The sequence below is a fragment of the Salvelinus alpinus genome, chromosome 4 (genome assembly GCF_045679555.1).
Source record: "Salvelinus alpinus chromosome 4, SLU_Salpinus.1, whole genome shotgun sequence".
Taxonomy (NCBI): domain Eukaryota; kingdom Metazoa; phylum Chordata; class Actinopteri; order Salmoniformes; family Salmonidae; genus Salvelinus; species Salvelinus alpinus.
This window is the reverse complement of record NC_092089.1, coordinates 33510938-33531277: the sequence shown is the minus strand read 5'-3', so window position 1 is coordinate 33531277 and position 20340 is coordinate 33510938. Positions and strand designations below refer to the sequence as shown.

At 44.7% G+C, this 20340-nt stretch overlaps 2 non-coding genes and 1 pseudogene across 2 annotated transcripts; all 3 read right to left on the bottom strand.

Moving 5' to 3' along the window:
• Window positions 1-1413: 1413 nt before the first annotated feature.
• LOC139572565 (condensin complex subunit 1-like) lies at window positions 1414-20237 on the bottom strand (annotated as a pseudogene).
• On the bottom strand, window positions 12975-13263 carry LOC139574898 (small nucleolar RNA U85). Its single transcript, XR_011674855.1, has one exon. It is a non-coding gene; the product is annotated as a small nucleolar RNA U85 (small nucleolar RNA).
• Window positions 17947-18260, bottom strand: LOC139574899 (small nucleolar RNA U85). Its single transcript, XR_011674857.1, has one exon. It is a non-coding gene; the product is annotated as a small nucleolar RNA U85 (small nucleolar RNA).
• Window positions 20238-20340: the final 103 nt, after the last annotated feature.

The window sequence follows — 20340 nt, the reverse complement described above, 5'->3', positions numbered from 1 at the left end:
TCTCCTCCAAGTGTTCCAGGGTTGACCTCGTTTCAACTAGGGGTTCCATTTCAGGAAATTCTGAACCCCTAAGGAAAAACTGGACAGGAATCCATTGAACTACTACTAAAAAGTGCCGTTGGATTGGACACGCCCCACAGAAACCAGCCACCAACCTCACTCACCAGCCACCAACCTCACTCACCAGCCACCAACCTCACTCACCAGCCACCAACCTCACTCACCAGCCACCAACCTCACTCACCAGCCACCAACCTCACTCACCAGCCACCAACCTCACTCACCAGTCCCTGAAATGGAAGTAGTTTATTTTCAGGCATCGTTAGTTTCTCACAATATATTCACAAGTCTTCATCCAACACAAAATGTCTGTCAGATTGGGTTTATAAACTCTGCGTTGGCAAACTATATTGTTAGTCTGAAGTCAGCAAAGGTGTTTTTTTCCCTTTACATAACTCACAAAAACAGAATTGCACGTGTCATTTAAAAGGAGGGAGCGAGTGGGCGGTAGAGTGGGCGAGAGGAGAGGGAAGAGACTAGCTACAAAAGAGAGGGGAGGGGGTGAAGCTACAACGCATGACGATGTCAGTGAAGGAGGAGAGCAACCGAGGAACGTAACATAGGCAGAGAAAAAGCATGGAACAGGAGGGAAGAGGTGTGGGAGAGGGGAAGACCTTGGAGATCAATTACAGGAGGTAGAGGGGTAGAGATGGAACACGTGTCAGAGGGAGAAATAAGGAGTGACGTCGCGTAAAATAACATGCTCTCCTTCATTTTAAAAAAGCGTTCCACTCTGCTAACCAGCACCTCGCCTAAATAGGTGTGCGTTTCTTTCGCCTCTAAAATAACATGCTACCATTTTGTTCAGGTGTCAGGCACATCATAAACCAGGTGAGAACCGGGTAAAAGGTTTGGGATATTTTTTTTTACATAAGTCTTTGGGGTGAAAACAGCATGTTACTTTAAAACTTTTCTTAGTAAGTGCCAAATTGTCCTCTTTAGTTGTCAAAACGTAAATATGAAAAACACCCCACAAGTGACACAATTGAAAAGCCCAATGTCCTCTCAAACAGGACTTAATAAAGTGGCATGTATGGCCTCAGATACAGACCAAGAACTATATGTCCACTAGAGGACAAAATTTAATTGCTGGGTCTCAGGAGGATTTAGGTTAACTGTTTAACAGGTTTAATAACAGAATATTTCAAGCTGGCAGAAAAAGGAGAGCATGGAGGAGAGAGTAAAGGAGTAAGAACGGTAGCAACCGTGTCTATCCAAGCTGTGACAATCCAACCTGAACACACACTATTTCACTGACCAAACACACAATGCAAGAGAAGGGCATTCAATACTCCTTGTAATGAGGGCATAAATCTGACTCCACTTGCAAACACACACGGATGACAGAGGTAGTGTGGTTCACACCAAAGGTTTATTAAAAAGTCTTGATTCAGCTACAAAAAGACTGAGTCAAATTATTTAGTGCTGACTAGAGGAACATATCAAAAGATTTTAAAAAGTTACTGATAAAAGTAAAAACATGATTTAAAAAGATGACAAAACAATAGAACAGGACATGTGACATACAAACTAAAAGCAGAGGGATCAGTGTCGGAGACGAGCACGTCGAGAGGTGCGGACGATGGGTGTGGTTACCTTAGGTGTCTCACTCTCTGCCATGACAAGTATAGGGGGTCACAAAGCTATCGTCATGGCGACTGGCTACAGAGGGCATGGCTTGAACTTTGAGGGGAGAGAAAGAAAATCATGGAACATTAGCTAAAGTCTATGTAATTGGCAAAAATAAATACATTCAGGAGGGAAAAATTCACTATCTACCAGAAAAGTCACTACACTTGTGTGTGCGCAATCACCTCTCTTGGGCCTGCCACCCCGTCCCTTGTTGGGTAGTGGCGTGTGAGTGGTGTTCTGGCTGGGCCCAGCTCCCTCGGGCTGGTTCTTCTCCATCTCAGAGCTCTCTACGTTCTCCAGCCCCCGGGTGTGGACCGCCGTCAGACGCTTCTCAAACTCCTCCACCTGGACCTGGGGACAGAGACCGAAGAATCAGAATAAGACCTGGCATGTGTATTCATTTAGAGCACAGTCAAGAAATCAGTCTGGATAGTCAAAGAGTCAGGATAATGCATAGTCTGTCACTTGTCCCAAGTTCACCGTTATGTATATCTGAATAGGGGGGGCTAAGAGGTTTATGTGGTTTGAACAACTGAAAACTATTCTGTCAGTCAATACATACAACCACTATCATCAGTACCTTGCGCTGTGGCTTGGCTCCTTGGCGTAGCTTAGCAGTGATGGAGAGGAGAGGCTGGTAGACTCATGTCTCAGTCAGCTTGTCACTAACACTCCTGGAGCCTCTTCAGCCCTCGCTCACACAGAGACAGAGACACGGGCAGGTCACACCACTGACGCTCAGTCCTGGAGAGAGAATTGGGAGGGGGGAAATTAGGAAATTTGATTATTCACTTCCAACAAATAGTCTTTCAAGAACAGAGGAAGTCTGACCTGACATTTGCATAAATCATTCTCCACCCATGGTCTCACTGATTCACTGTCTGTGGCTTAATCTAAAATGCCTTTTCTGTGGAGGTCTGCGCTTTGAATGACGAGCCAGAAAGAGGGAGAGTTGGCCCCGAGTTCACTGAACAGACGACCCAGGCCTCGGATAATCCTGAGACTGAGAGGAACTAATGCCAGCCGTTATGACACGGAGTGGGAGAAAATAAATTAGGAGATAGGAAGAGCGAGGGGAAGACGGGCTGCTCACTTTGCGGTCCTGAAGCGCTGACACAGCTTCTCCACCAGAGACTCAGTCTGTCTCTCCTTAGTGATGGAGGAAAACAGCTGCCTGAAAACAGAGACAAAGAGGGAAACATTAAAATAAGGCATGAGCAGAATAAATAAGGTGAGCGCAGAAGACTGTACACACAGTGAGCGCAGAAGACTGTACACACAATACACACAGAAGACACTACACTGATCACAATATACACAGTGAGAGCAGAGGCACACAGCTCAGTGTGGACACCACTCACTTCATGATGGTGTGGAAGTCTTCCTCGTTCATGGCTCTCTCTGGGTCTGACAGTCTGCTGATGATGTCTGGGAACAGGTTGTAGATGACATTGTCCTGGGAGGAGAGAAGCCACTGTCTGGTTTAGAACATTGGAGGATCCATTACACTCAGTCTATGTAAAAAGGTCCCCAATACACCAACACAGATTTACAGTGCATTCAGACCACTTGACTTTTCACACATTTTGTTACGTTACAGCCTTATTCTAAATTTGATGAAATTGAAAATTTAAATCAAATCTACTTCGCCAAACGGTGATGATTTAACAAGCGCATTCGCGAAAAAAGCACTGTCGTTGCACCAATGTACCTAACCATAAACATCAATGCCTTTCTTTAAAATCAATACACAAGTATATATTTTTAAACCTGCATATTTAGTTAATATTGCCTGCTAACAAGAATTTCTTATAACTAGGGAAATTGTGTCACTTCTCTTGCGTTCCGTGCAAGCAGTCAGGGTATATGCAGCAGTTTGGACCGCCTGGCTCGTTGCAAACTGTGTGAAGAACAATGTAACAGCAATATTTAGACTTAGGGATGCCATGTTGTTTTCGAAATGATAGTTTCCCGTTTCGACCATATTAATGACAAAAGGCTCGTATTTCTGTGTGTTTTTATAATTAAGTCTATGATTTGATAGAGCAGTCTGAGTGGTGGTAGGCAGCAACAGGCTCATAAGCATTCATTCAAACAGCACTTTACTGCGTTTGCCAGCAGCTCTTCGCTGTGCTTCAAGCATTGAGCTGTTTATGACTTCAAGCCTATCAACTCCCAAGATTAGGCTGGTGTAACCGATGTGAAATGGCTAGCTAGTTAGCAGGGTGCGCACTAATAGCGTTTAGTCAAAGAGTCAGGATAATGCATAGTCTCTCACTTGTCCCAAGTTTACCGTTATGTATATCTGAATTGGGGGGGCTAAGAGCTTTATGTGGTTTGAACAACTGAAAACTATTCTGTCAGTCAATACATACAACCACTATCATCAGTACCTTGCGCTGTGGAAAGCTGGTGGTTCCTTTTAACATGAGTCTTAAATATTCCCAGGTAAGAAGTTTTAGGTTGAGGTTATTATAGGAATTATAGGACTATTTCTCTCTATACCATTTGTATTTCATATACTTAACTCAGGTTAAAAGCTTTCATATGTTCTCATGTTCTGAGCTAACTTAAACGTTAGCTTTTTTTACATGGCACATACTGCACTTTTACTTTCTTCTCCAACACTTTGTTTTTGCATTAATTGAACATGTTTCATTATTTATTTGAGACTAAATTGATTTTATTGATGTATTATATTAAGTTAAAATAAGTGTTCATTCAGTGTTGTTGTAATTGTCATTATTACAAATAAAAAAACATCCGATTAATCGGTATCGGCTTTTTTTGGTCCTCCAATAATCGGTATCGGTATTGAAAAATCATAATCGGTTGACCTCTAATCTCCACAATGCTCTGTTCATCTTTCCCTCTATCCTTACTAGTCTCCCAGTCCCTGCCGCTGACAAATATTCCCACAGCATGATGCTGCCACCATGCTTCACCGTAGGGATGGTGCCAGGTCCTCCAGATGTGACGCTTGGCATTCATGCAAAAGAGTTCAAACTTGGTTTCAGACCAGAGAATATTGTTTTTTCATGGTCAGAGTTCTTTAGGTGCCGTTTGGCAAACTCCAAGCAGGCTGTCATGTGCTTTTTACTGAGGAGTGGCTTCCGTCTGGCCACTCCACCATAAAGGCCTGATTGGTGGAGTGCTGGTTGTCCTTCTGGAAGGTTCTCTCGTCTCCACAGAGGAACTCTGGAGCTCTGTCAGAGTGACCATCGGGTTCTTGGTTATCTCCCTGACCAAGGCCCTTCTCCCCCGATTGCTCAGTTTGTCCGGGTGGCCAGCTCTAGGAAGAGTCTTGGTGGTTCCAATCTTCTTACATTTAAGAATGGAGGCCACTGTGTTCTTGGGGACCTTCAATGCCGCAGACATTTTTTGGTACCCTTCCCCAGATCTGTGCCTCGACACAATCCTGTCTGAGCTCTACGGACAATTCCTTTGACCTCATGGCTTGGTGTTTGTTCTGACATGCAGATGTGGGACTTTATATAGACAGGTGTGAGTTTCCAAATTATGTCCAATCAATTGAATTTACCACAGGTGGTCTCCAATCAAGTTGTAGAAACATCAAGGAGATCAATGGAAACAGGATGCACATGTGCTCAATTTCAAGTCTCAGCAAAGGGTCTGAATACTTATGTAAATAAGGTGTCTAAAAACCTGTTTTTGCCTTGTCATTATGGAGTATAGTGTGTAGATTGGATTAAATAAACATTTTAGAATAAGGCTGTAATGTAACAAAATGTGGAAAAAGTCAAGGGGCCTGAATAGTTCCCTAAGGCACTGTATTTTCCACTCAAATAGACATGCCTGGAATTAACGCTGTGTGTGTACCTTGGAGGCGAGCTCGTTGAAGAAGTTGAGTGCGAGGCTGGCGATGTGTGTCTGGGGGTCGATGAGCAGTACAGCCACCTCGCTGATCTGACCTTTAGCACATCCTTCAGCACTAGCTGGATCAGAACAGTCACTGCAGTCTGCCTCACCGCCGGGTTCTCGTCACTCAGCCTGGGCAGGGGAGACGGGGACATGTTATATGATGAAACAATATTTAAAAATGGCATGCAGGTTTCTTCTCTAATCAGGATCAGCTGATACCATGAAAGAGAGAGACTGGCCAATCAATGACATGACAGATTAAGCAATCGATTACCTGGGTGAAAATACTACCAGCCATACATTGGACCTGAAGGCTTCGATGCCAATACCCCTGACTGGCATTAACCATAATCCTCTGCAGACATTTCAGATGTACGTGTGGGAGGTAAAGGGCCTCTACTCTGAGGGAGCACTAAGACAAAAGGCTGCAGTGTCTCCCTGGCCTCCATTGTTCTAAACGGGGGAATTAACCGCATACACTGGGAAGGGATGAGGCCAGGTGAAAAAAATAATAAGCAACTTTTCCTCCAGCCGTGGATTAGGACATTATCCAGAGGAACCGGACTCGCCGGGTGTGTGGTCTGCTATACAGTAGACTGTCATAAGCCACAGCTTCAGTATAATTAACTAGGCATGTAAAACAGTGCATTACCATTAGAGTAAAAAAGAAACATGTTTAATACCCTTATCAGTCCTCTCCCAGAGAGAGCTGTCTGTCTTTGAGGAGACCCAACACAATGGAGGTGTGTGGGAGACAATTACTGACTGCTACAAAACACTTACCATGAGGAAAAACCTGAGGATTAGTGTTCATAGTGAAAAGCCTGGAAAACACTATTCATCTGAAACACCTAAAACGTAAGAATAACCAAGCATCATAATTAGCACTATACAAAGACAAAAACAGAACGAGTGGAATGAAGAGATAACGAATTGTAATTAAACTTAATGGGGGAGGGGTATGGCTTCAGTGCATCTCAATGTGGGAAGAACAACCAGCAATCATCATTAAGATTTCTTCAATTAAGTCCCCATCCTTCCTACGGAGTATAACCTATGGCATCACCTGAAATGATCCCATTTCTCCCTCTGATCTACTCATTGTATAATTATACCACCAACAAGTAGTTCTGGACACAATCAGAACCTTCACGTTGTTCTAGACCTTACAGAAAGTTCAGTTATTTCTGTTCAAAAAAATAAATAAATAAGAGTGCACGAGCGAGCAGACCATGGTTGACACAGTCCAGAAGAGCAGTTGGAGTTCTGAAGAGTACACTGTACTGTCGCGCTATAGCAACATCAGAGGTCAGAATGATAGTGGAGGACATGACAGCATTTTACAATGCTTCCTATTGTTTTTTTCTGTTCTGAACATATGGAAATAAGTTTTTCGATCAACTGGTTCAGTAGACTGCAGCAGCAGCAGGACTGGAGCGTGTGAAGGAACAACATTAGCAGACAACCAGACATGGAACGAGCTTGTAGCCCTCAGCCATCCTTATCTAATGGACATGTTTACCTAAATTAAAAAGCCACACAATCCATAGTACACACAGCTGGGTAATTAAATAAAGATCAGATTGTTTGCTACTTCCATATTCTAATCTATAAACAAGATATATTAACCTGCTTGGTTAATATTTAGTCACTGAATGACAGTGGCTTGTGGGGGTGCACACCTGGTACAGAGTCTCTGGGTCCAGGTGTTTGGGTTACCTGGTACAGAGTCTCTGGGTCCAGGTGTTTGGGTTACCTGGTACAGAGTCTCTGGGTCCAGGTGTTTGGGTTACCTGGTACAGAGTCTCTGGGTCCAGGTGTTTGGGTTACCTGGTACAGAGTCTCTGGGTCCAGGTGTTTGGGTTACCTGGTATAGAGTCTCTGGGTCCAGGGCTCCAGGATGTTGGGGAAGCGGACGGTGAGGTCTCCCAGGCCGATGATGGCGTTGGCCCTGACGACGGGCAGAGAGGAACGCTCCATCACCGTGAACAGGAGACGAATTTGCTCCTCACACGAACTGACAGAGGAGAGGGAACAGAGGTTGACAAAGAGGCACACACCACAGCCACGCAAAGGAAAACTACTTAAAAACGAAGTTAGTCTGGGGTGTAGTCTGACCTGATCATCATGTACCGTGAGAGGCCCAGGGAGGCAGCGGTGGTGAAATGGGGGTGGCAGTATCTCCCTGGGGAACTACACACCCTCACCAGCAGGAGCAGGAACGAGCACAACAGGTTCCCCTCTGGGGGGGAAGGGATGTGGTTTTCAAGGCAATTAAATCACACCAGGAAAAATTTACTTAGTTTTGAAAAGGTTAAGCCTTTCTTACCAGCCAGCAGCTCAGTGTCACAGATCTTCCTGATCAGCTCAGTGTCACAGATCTTCCTGATCAGCTCAGTGTCACAGATCTTCCTGATCAGCTCAGTGTCACAGATCTTCCTGATCAGCTCAGTGTCACAGATCTTCCTGATCAGCTCAGTGTCACAGATTTTCCTGATCAGCTCAGTGTCACAGATCTTCCTGATCAGCTCAGTGTCACAGATCTTCCTGATCAGCTCAGTGTCACAGATCTTCCTGATCAGCTCAGTGTCACAGATCTTCCTGATCAGCTCAGTGTCACAGATCTTCCTGATCAGCTCAGTGTCACAGATTTTCCTGATCAGCTCAGTGTCACAGATCTTCCTGATCAGCTCAGTGTCACAGATCTTCCTGATCAGCTCAGCCTCGGTGTCCTCAGCAGAAGCACCCATCAACTCAAGTTCTTCCTCCACAGAACTGTCATTGGCCGCTTGCTGTGGGAAACATGGATCATGACAGTTGATTAAGAACTCCTTGTTCATGTCTGGTCTACTGGAAAGTTACAGCGATTTAATCTAAACGAGTAATTAGGAAGAAGATAGCTGTTGTTCTTAAACCCCTGATGGGAAGAATCATCAAGACCTGTCAATCACCGCGTGAACAAAATTAAACTCATCAAGCGTTTCCCAGGGAGAAAAGTCACTGATTGGCAAGACAATCCTACTCACCAGGGACTCACGTGGCCTCTTTACTAATCAACATCCTGTTCTGATAACATTTGGTTTATGAGATGCAATGACAATCAATTTGACACAAATAGTAAAAGCCTCTTAAACACAGAACACGTGTATAAACCCAGCAGTCTCATTACCACTAGGTTTGTAGTATCCTAATCTCATGATTGACCATTATGTGAATTATTGCCATCATTGTATAAAAATACTGGACATCATAAACATTGTGTTCCCATTCCATGTCCAGACTGACCTTGGCCTTACGGGAGGGTACCTTCGCCTTCTCCTCCCTCTCTTCTGTCTCTCCTCTCCTCCTCCGCAGCTCAGAGCTGACGCTGCGCTCCAGGTGGGACACCTGCCAGAACGCCACGCAGCCACACAGAGACAGCAGCTGGGCCAGGGACACGCAGCTCACCGCAGGGACTAGAGGGACAGGGACACACATCACTATAACACCGTACTGATCATAAAGTACCTATACAAGATACTGGTCATCATAATACACTACCACACTGGCAGAGCTCAACAACTAGGCACAGTGAAAGAGCACCAGACAACTGGAGAATGTCATCTATTCATACTACGTTGAGAAGTTGTTTTACTAGAGTGCACCAACTATCGAAATAAATAATCACTCCGTCTCTCACCTTGTTCTCCCTGCTCCTCAGGGTCCTGAGATGCACCCGGAAACTGGCTGACATCCTTGTTTGCTAACATCTCCACGCCCGCCACGATCTGGTCCAATAGCAGGCGAGAGCAGCGCTGTAGGATGCGGGACCAGAGCTGATCTGGGGACTCGGACAGGAAGTACAGCAGACGGACAGCCTGCTCCATGAAGCTCTGCCAATGAGGGTCCGCCATCACCACACCTGGGGAGGGACCAGACACACAGTCAGGGGCAAAGACAATACATTCTCCCACTCAAGAGATGATGTGTACACACATACACCTTCAGCGATGGCCTGTGTGAGGCAGGTAAAGAGCTGGTTGTCCTGAGGCAGTCTGAATGGAGCTCCTTTGGATTGCTGGGGAGGGACAAATCAACTCAATCACTTTAAACATTCAAATGTCTATAGGGCTGACCCCATTTAGTAACCTGGTAGATTGTTTCGTCTAGGCTGTTGGTCAACAGATATTTCTTTAGTTGAGCAGTTGCAAATATCTTTATTTTTTCATGATACACAAGACACCCTTCTGATTCCCACCAGTCTCAGTGGACTAATCCATTGCAGATGCCACGGGGAAGGCACAGTACATCACTAAGACATGAGCTACTGAAATTGTAAATGGTTAGACAAAGGAGATGATCGTGGACTACAGGAAAAAGCAGGCCGAACAGGCCCCCATAAACATCAACGGGGCTGTAGCGGAGCGAGAGCTTCAAGTTCCTTGGTGTCCACATCAAACTATCATGGTCCAAACACACCAAGTGTGAAGAGGGCACGACAAAACCTTCTCCCCCTTAGGAGACTGAAAAGATTTGACATGGTACCCCAGATCCTCAAAAAGTTCTACAGCTGCACCGTCGAGAGCATCCTGACCGCTTGCATCACCGCCAAGTATGGCAACTGCTCGGTATCTGACCTTAAGGCGCTACAGAGGGTAGTGCGAACGGCCCAGTACATTACTGGAGCCAAACTTCCTGCCATCCAAGACAGAGTCAGAGGAAAGCTCATAAAATTGTCAGAGACTCCAGTCACCCAAGTTAGACTTCTCTGCTACCGCACAGCAAGCAGTACTGGAGCACCAAGTCTAGGACCAAAAGGCTCCTCAACAGCTTCTACCCCCAAGCCATTAGACTGCTGAACAATTAATAAAAATCACCACCAGACTATTTACATTGCCCCCCCCCCCCCTCCCTTTTGTTTACTGCTGCTACTCGTTTATTATCTATGCAGTCACTTCACCCCTACTTACATGTACAAATTACCTCAACTAACCTCACTGACTCGGTACCCCCTGTATATAGCCTCGTTATTGTTATTCTTACGGTGTTACTTTGAATATTTTTTTTAAACTTTAGTCTATTTGATAAATATTTTTCTTAAGTCTTCTTGAACTGCACTGTTGGTTAAGGGCCTGTAAATAAGCATTTCACAGTAAGGTCTACACTTGTTGTAGTCGGCGCATGTGACAAATAAAGTTTGATTTTATCTATTTTGTAAGAAAATGGTGCAACACTAATAAATATAATATTTTATAACAAATGCGGTTTCTCACGCGATGGATAGCGGGAAAAAGCACTGTCTTGGGGTTCTGAAACGCAATCTCCAGTGCACCGTTGAATTTCCCTTTACGTTGCAATGTGCATAACAGCGAAGTTAACCAGCATATTGGTGTTGAGAACAATGCGGCAGAAGCAGAGTAAGGAGACGAGAAAACAGCCCTTGCCTTCACTTAAGAAACTTGAGGAAACTAATTAAGATATATAACCCATAGCGTAACTGTTAAAACTTGCCTGGCATAACAAATCATCCACATCTACAGAAATCCTGTTTGTTGCCAGTTGGAGTCTTTAATAGCCTACTGATTCTGTTAGCACCAAGCCTCACACAACCAGAATGTCAGATTAAGCAATTTCACAAATGTGGCTGTTTTTAAATCTTTGCTATGCTGTATTAAAGGCTTTAGATTTGTTAGAACAGACTCTGGTATTACTTACAATTTAGCGTTGTTTACACGGTTCCAAACAGGCAGAAAACACTAATCTAACAGGACGGGGAAGAGGCGCAGCCATGATGGGTGGGCATAGGTCCACACACTACGGAGCCAGGCCCAGCCAATCAGAAAACATTTTTCCTCACAATTAAAAACCAAAATACTGCTCAGCATCCCGCCTCCCCCTCAGACGATTTCACAGGTAAAGAAGCTGGATGTGGAGGTCCTGGGCTGGCGTGATTACACATGGTCTGCAGTTGTGAGGCCGGTTGGGTGTACTGCCAAATTCTCTAAAACAACGTCGGAGGCGGCTTATGGTAGATAAATTAACATTCAAAACAACTCTGGTGGACATTCCTGCATTCAGCATGCCAATTGCACGCTTCCTCAAAACAAGCTTTTTTGCATATGGACATTTTTGGGGATCTTTTATTTCAGCTCATATTTCAGCTCAAGAACGTGCATACAAACATGCTATCAGTTGCTACACAGCAACTTTAGTGTGTGGTGCACAAATGAGGTTCCTGGCAGTATGTAAATTCACTGCTATGTCTACACACAACAAAGTAGTAAACTACATCATTTAAATTATGCCCAGGCTCCAGATTAATCAATCATCTCGTCGGTACTCGGCCCTCCGCAGAACACACATGGTCCCAGTCTATGAGGGATAATGTGTGTGGGAGGGAGGGTTAGAAGATGTGAGGGGAGGATTAAACAGGTTATGAATGCTGCCTGCGTGGAAAGAGGCGGCACGGTATTGTCCAGTACAGTGTGGGTGGACTGCAGATAGTCATCCCCCCTCGGGCAGTGACTGTCTTTGAATCTTTGACCGAATGTGTGTTTACAACGCTCGTTCATTGAAAACCCTGGCGGTGAGCCCAGATTTATAGGTGGTCGTGACTTCGACTCAATGCAGAGAAGTCAGTGTACTCTCTGCTGTGCTCCTATTCAGAGACCAAATGCGCCAGCATGCTTCAGTTCGGCTAGCCAAATGAGTGTGATTGCATACTCCCTTAAAAAAGACATTCACTTGAACGAGAAAAAAGCATCAATAGTAATTTGTCCATTTTGAGTCGCCGTAGCCAGTACACTTCCTCAAAATAGTCTGAATTAATCTAAGATAACGTCAAAATGAATGACCAATTTCCTGAGTTTATGCTAAGGATATCCTTTTGTTTTTGCATCTAAGATGTTTGCTGAAGTATTTTGATGAAAAAATGTGCATGAGAATGGGTCGTCTCTCGTTGAATGACAGACTATTGAAGAATCCCTACTGTTGACCAATCACCGACAAAGGGGTGTAGACTTGGTGCCCCCGAACTGAAAAAAAAGAGAAACTTGGCGAAGTCTAAAATAAACAACGTCACAAGATGTAATAATATATGCACGTCTTCCGAAGTGGTACGGCTGGGAAGCATGCAGGCGCCTTAATGAGGTTTAGTGGACAAATTAACCAACGCCAGAATTTTGAGACAAAGCCAAGCGCCAAAGGTAGGAGTTGCCAACAGGTGCAGACCTAGGAACAGTTTACCATACATCAATAAGGGAACATTGTCATTGGAAGGTTAAGTGCAAAACTTATCTTGGATCAGTCTCATATTAAACAAAGATTAAGATCAATGTATTGGTCAATTGCCCACAAGGTCCAACTGAAATTTTACTTCCACTTTAAACCCAACCCCTCCGAAAGACACATACAGATGTAGAAGCCCTCAGATTAACAAAAGAAGAGCTCATGGACTCCTGAATATGGAGGTGGGTTTCTCCCTGCCTCAGATTAACACACCAGTCACACTGTCAGCACCCTCCCACTATTCTCTACCGTGTTTCTTAAGCGGGAGAAAAGTGTGGGTGGGTCCAAGTCACTGTAGGCCGGCCCTTACAGCAGAGCAGCCAATCTCCGCTACACTGCCAAGATTACCGGCCAATCAAGACAAGGGAGAACCCAACCTCCTCGTTCAGTTGGCTCGCATTCGCCTTGGTCTCATCATTGGGCAAGAAGTCAAAGGGGACTTAAAGACAGAGGTGTAGAGTTAGAACCTGTGTTTGTGTGTGGGCCTTACCGTGCAGCCATTCCCAGAAGCAGTACTGCTGCTTGTCTGTGCAGGCTGGAGGTCTCTCGTTTGCCAGTGAACCTCTCTCACAGAACCTGCACTACCGTGGACTGCAGGCTGCTGCCACCACCAAAAAACTCCTGGACCTGGGACAACACGAGAGAGATGGTGTTGGAACAGATTAGATGAGAGAGAACGGGGTTAATTATTGATGACAGGATGGATGGAGAGTAATCAGTAAAGAGTAAGGGCTAACTCAATCACTGGGTAGTATTGATGACAGGATTGATAATAAAAGATAGTAATAAGAGAAACTCACTATCTCCTCCTGACACTGGATTGTCCCCAGAGAGGCATCCACCATCAGTTTAGACAGACTGTCCACTAGAGTCTGAGCTTTAGCCCTGAGAGAGGGAGAGAGAGTCAGGCACCAGAGCATAGCCCATTGGAGGTTGATGAAGTCGCTCCAAGACATTGTTCATAGGTCAATCGCACAATTTCCCACGTCAACTTCTACCTTGAGTCTGCATCTCTTTCAGCAGCAATGTGCTGGTGGGAGCAAGATTAACAAATTCACAGCAGAAAATGTAATACAGGGTGTGTTCACACAGGCAGCCCAATTCTGATATAGATATTTTTGCCAATCACAAATCTTTTCACAATTTCAGAGCTGATCCAAATCGGTCAATAGACCAATTAGTGTAAATAAGATCAGAATTGGGCTGCATGTCTAAACACAGCCTGAGAGTTGAAACCTCTTGGGGGAAATGGCTGAGGTGCTGGAATGAAGATTGCAGGTTCCCAAAAAGGCTGTTTCAGCAGACAAGACAATTCCATTTACTCTCTATACCATTTTACATGGGAAGATATTACCATTTCAAAAGTAACTTAGCCATCTGAAATTGGTAGTGGGATCGAGGGACCTGGGGGGGTTGATAGAAAGTGCCTGTGGCAACAGTTTGAAGGTGTGACAACGTACCTGGTGTCATCTCCCTGGGGGTTGAGGTAGAGGTGTCTGTAGGCCTGCACCACAGCATCTTTAATGGCAGCGTCAGTAGACCAGACCAGAGGTAGCATCTTCCTCACGCCAGTCAGAGTTCACCACACTGAACTCGCATACTGTCACACAGAACTGCACCGCCTCCTGGACCACCGAGACACACATTCATTCCTCAATACCCCACATATTACATTGTCTCAGAATACATGCATGGAGTCATTGGGGTAAGATGTTGACTGTGCAGGTGATAAAGGTATGGTAATGCGGGTGTAGGTAAGATGAGGTGTGTTTGTACCTGACGTAGTCTTCTAGTAGAGCATGGTGTTGATGACAGCGATGGCTCTCTCCACCTGCAGGGCAAAGCTCTCAGTGTCTCTCAGATACTGCAACAGCATCTCCTGTTTCTTCAGCTCGCTCTCCTCCACCCCTTCCTTCCCTCCATCCCCTGCTCCCTCCTTCTGGGGGGGTGGAAGGCAGGTCCTCTCTGATCTCAGAGGTGTCCTGGTCAGGACCTGGGGAGGAACAGAGAGGTCAGATTAGAAAAATGTTCTCCTGAGAGCAGATGTGAACATCTTAACTCCTGCCACAGTGTGAGCAAACATTTGTTCCAGTCCACACGATTTAACTAAATAGTGGTCTAAAATTAAGACCAGTGTTAGTTCTCAGGTGTTAGAGCTAGGTTTGGGTGATTCACCAGTAGAAAACATTATCACCCACTCCATCAGTAATGCTGTCATCTAGAACTACACCTCCTACACTGCTAAAAGCCCACAGCACTAGATTGACCTTAATTACATTTTGATTGGTTATATAATACTCTTATTCTAGCACTGATTTCACCACTTGTTTTTGAAGGCTTGGTACTGAATAATTTGTTTAATCCATATGAAAGTGTTTTGATTGAGTGAATACGACTCTTTTAGCAGAGTGCTAGTTAGTTCTGAATAGAGTTTACTTACTAGACTTGTATTATGAGGTTCTTTCAAAGTGCACTTATTGTAAGTCGGTTCTAGATAAGAGCATTCACTAAATGACCCAACATTTTCAGAATGCTAACTTTCCCCCCTCCCTTTCTATCTCCTACACTAAACCAATACACGTGCCTCGTGATGTGATTGACAGACGGACAGAGTTCAGTACCTTTGAAGAGCAGGGCCAGTGTGTTCAAGAGTGTCTCGGGGGTGAGAGTGGTCAGAGACGAGAACATCTCAGACTCTGGGAACTGGCTGTGGGCTCGCACACACAGACGCACTGCATTCCTGACACACAAACAATCAGTTACAGTGGGGAGAACAAGTATTTGATACACTGCCGATTTTGCAGGTTTTCCTACTTACAAAGCATGTAGAGGTCTGTAATTTTTAATCATAGGTACACTTCAACTGTGAGAGACGGAATCTAAAACAAAAATCCAGAAAATCACATTGTATGATTTTTAAGTAATTAATTAGCATTTTATTGCATGACATAAGTATTTGATCACCTACCAACCAGTAAGAATTCCGGCTCTCACAGACCTGTTAGTTTTTCTTTAAGAAGCCCTCCTGTTCTCCACTCATTACCTGTATTAACTGCACCTGTTTGAACTCGTTACCTGTATAAAAGACACCTGTCCACACACAATCAAACAGATTCCAACCTCTCCACAATGGCCAAGACCAGAGAGCTGTGTAAGGACATCAGGGATAAAATTGTAGACCTGCACAAGGCTGGGATGGGCTACAGGACAATAGGCAAGCAGCTTGGTGAGAAGGAAACAACTGTTGGCGCAATTATTAGAAAATGGAAGAAGTTCAAGATGACGGTCAATCACCCTCGGTCTGGGGCTCCATGCAAGATCTCACCTCGTGGGGCATCAATGATCATGAGGAAGGTGAGGGATCAGCCCAGAACTACACGGCAGGACCTGGTCAATGACCTGAAGAGAGCTGGGACCACAGTCTCAAAGAAAACCATTAGTAACACATTACGCCGTCATGGATTAAAATACTGCAGCGCACGCAAGGTCCCCCTGCTCAAGCCAGCGCATGTCCAGGCCCGTCTGAAGTTTGCCAATGACCATCTGGATGATCCAGAGGAGGAATGGGAGAAGGTCATGTGGTCTGATGAGACAAAAATATAACTTTTTGGTCTAAACTCCACTCGCTGTGTTTGGAGGAAGAAGAAGGATGAGTACAACCCCAAGAACCCATCCCAAACGTGAAGCATGGAGGTGGAAACATCATTCTTTGGGGCTGCTTTTCTGCAAAGGGGACAGGACGACTGCACCGTATTGAGGGGAGGATGGATGGGGCCATGTATCGCGAGATCTTGGCCAACAACCTCCTTCCCTCAGTAAGAGCATTGAAGATGGGTCGTGGCTGGGTCTTCCAGCATGACAACGACCCGAAACACACAGCCAGGGCAACTAAGGAGTGGCTCCGTAAGAAGCATCTCAAGGTCCTGGAGTGGTCTAGCCAGTCTCCAGACCTGAATCCAATAGAAAATCTTTGGAGGGAGCTGAAATTCCGTATTGCCCAGCGACAGCCCCGAAACCTGAAGGATCTGGAGAAGGTCTGTATGGAGGAGTGGGCCAAAATCCCTGCTGCAGTGTGTGCAAACCTGGTCAAGAACTACAGGAAACGTATGATCTCTGTAATTGCAAACAAAGGTTTCTGTACCAAATATTAAGTTCTGCTTTTCTGATGTATCAAATACTTATGTCATGCAATAAAATGCAAAGGAATTAGTTAAAAATCATACAATGTGATTTTCTGGATTTTTGTTTTAGATTCCGTCTCTCACAGTTGAAGTGTACCTATGATAAAAATTACAGACCTCTACATGCTTTGTAAGTAGGAAAACCTGCAAAATCGGCAGTGTATCAAATACTTGTTCTCCCCACTGTATGTGATGACTGTAGAGATCAGCTTGGAATCTCAGTTCTATAAACAGTTGATCCTGATTTGTTACAAATCTAGTCCCCTGGGCAGAGTGTTTCAAAAGTTATCCATCTGATCTAGACTATCAGATAGCATTAAATTGATAGAAATAGAATGAATAGAACACGAGTCCCCCCCATTTCATTTCTATGCATTTAGTCCTATCAGATAGGCAAAATCCAGATAGATCATCTTTGAAAAACTAGGCCCGGTATTTAGATATTGTTACATTTTACCGGTATTTGTTGACGCGGAGGAACTGGGCGATCTGTACGGCGGTGGCCCTGTCGTCTTCCTCTCCATCCTCCTGCTGTTCCCCCTCTACCTCACTGGTGGACTCCAGCTTGGCTGACGGTGAGGAGCAGCTCAGGCTCCATAATGGCCCACAGCTCGGCGGCTTTGATCACTGCCACTGGACGGAGAGACCAAAGGAATATGGTTGAAAGGGAAATCAACAATAAAATAATTTTGCATCATGCTGATGTGGCTGGTGACACTGCTTCTCAAAAGTCCAATATCTTCAAAACTTGACTTGCTGACGTGCAAAACATTTTGGGACTATCAGTGGATTAACGGAGGGGGAAAAAATGAAAAAGAATTTGAGCGGAGTTTCGCTTTAATAATAAATATATAGTTTGGACAAAAGAGGCAGAAGATGAGGTAGAGGAGTTCAGAATGAATTGATTCTATTTCTATGGTTACAAAGCCCTCAGATTAACAAAGAGCGCTCACGACCAACTGAATATTGAGGAGAGGTGGGGTTCTCCCTGCCTCATGCATAAAGGCAGGCAGACACAGGCAAACAGACATCAGTCACACTGTCAGCACCCTCCCACTATTCTCTACCGTGTTTCTTTAGCGGAAGAAACGTGTGGGTGGGGCCAAATCACTGTAGGCCGGCCCTTACATCAGAGCAGCCAATCTCCACTACACTGCCAAGATTACCGGCCAAACGAGAAGAGAGAGATCCCAACCCTCTTTCAGTTGGCTCGCATTCGCCTTGGTCTCATCACTGGGCATTATATAAAAGATAAATATAAAAGGTGGTGTGTATAATTTACCAGGTGCGTTTTCCTGCAGTCTCTCTCTAAGCTCGCGGAGTTTATCCGTCTCCTTCTCCAGGGGTTTCGTCAGGTCAGCACTGCTCAACTAAAGATGAAAGAAACAATTGTAAGACACTTTGTATTGTGTGTGTACTTCACAGTAGTGGTTGTTCGTGTGCGCGCGCACCTTGCAGCTGTAGGGGTTGTGTGCGATGAAGGCAGCCAGTAGCTGGATGGCACTCTTGACCACATTGATGGATTTGTCCATCAGCCTTCCCACTGCCAAACCAATCCCTTTACTGTACCTGTTCAGGTGCAGAACCTGGGGGGAGAAATCACAGAGAACATGAGGAATGCTCAGTAATCCCAGAGGAAGTGATTCTCTCCTAGTCTCCTTTTCTTCAAAAACGTAAGTCAGGTTTTTGCTGTAAATAAAATCATTCAAATAATTTCTGCGGGCTTGAGAAAATTACTTCAGTCAATGTTGAGGGACAATTCACTTCAAACCAGTACAGGAGTGTTGGTGACTACTGATGTTGAGAGGGAGGCAGGGCAGGAGGGCGAGGGAGGCAGGGCAGGAGGGCGGGGCAGGGAGGGCAGGGAGACGGACAGGCCACTCACCACTAACAGAGAAAACAATCAAATACGGATGAGAACGTCGACTGAATAGTGAGCACTAACAGGCACTGGTATGCCATCATGTGAATAGATTGAGACATTTCAACACACCATCACAAACACTGACCTTGTATGAGTAACTCCATGGTGTCCTCTTTCACACTCATGTCCACTTTATGGCAGTGCCTGTGACATACAATAGAATGTGAGAAATTACATCATAGTTGAGGCAGGTTTAAGAAAGAAAAATAAAATAATTTGAGTAAATATAGCTACTCACTGCAGCACAGTGTAACCCGTGTCGAAGTGTTCCAGGATGCACAATGGACCCTGGTTTCTCAGTGCAGCCATGAAACCTGGAAAATATATAGAATAGTAAAGGAGTTTAGTTGCTTGGTCAGATTTCAGGAGGACAATATTCTAACAATTGTAAGTCTGTAACAAACTATGGGATATTTACTGTTGAGATGGGAGGGCAGTTGTTTAGGGGAGACGACATCCTGGACCACGTACTGGTTAATGCCCCCAGTCTTCACCAGGTCACCCACGCACACAGGCACAAAGAAGTCCCACGACATCACTGTACACGAAAAAACAACTTGTTGTAAGCCGAGTGGTTGACATTCTAGGTAACTTTAACGTTAATTATAGTAAGCTACGTTCATTCCATGTAGCTATAAACAACTCACTCACCCTAACACACGTGTTCGCTAGTTAATGTATTAGCGAAGTTCGCTAGTTCTTTTGACCAAGTTAGTTGTTTGTTTTGATTTATTCGCGAACTAGCTAACGCTAGTTAGCTAACGTTACCTTAGTAGGCCACAGGATAAATAAATTAACGTAGCTAGCTAAAGTTAAGATAGCTACAGTATTTAACGTTATTTTTAGTCAACTTGCTGACTAGCTACATTTCACAACTAAGAAACTCCAGACATAAATAACGTTAACCAAGTATAACACACTTACCAATATCTTTTTGTAGCGCTGCTCAGTCTTAGCCACAATTTAGGATCTTTAGAAACTGTTGAGCAGATTGAAACAGCACGGTTCTGCTCTAAACGGTCTGTGGCGAAGGGTTTTGAGTTTTTAACAGCAGCGCGCCAAAGGACTACGGCATCGCTCCCCTCCTCCCACTGACCCTCTTCCGTGAACAAACTACGCCATCTGTCTGCGGATAACTAACGCTACAATGTCATTGATACTTTATTACTGCAAACTCAAATATTGCAATATCAAGTACAGTAAATCCGATAGCCTCATGCAATTGTAGCTATGCATTGTAGCTATGCTGTTCAGAACCAATCTACATGATAAAGGACAAGACTGATTTGAGGTAGTAGCTGTATTCAAACTGAAAATACAATTTTCCTCACATGTACCCAGGTGTCAGCTACAGCATTGATGATATTTCCCTTATGAAATGTATTCTCTCTAAAC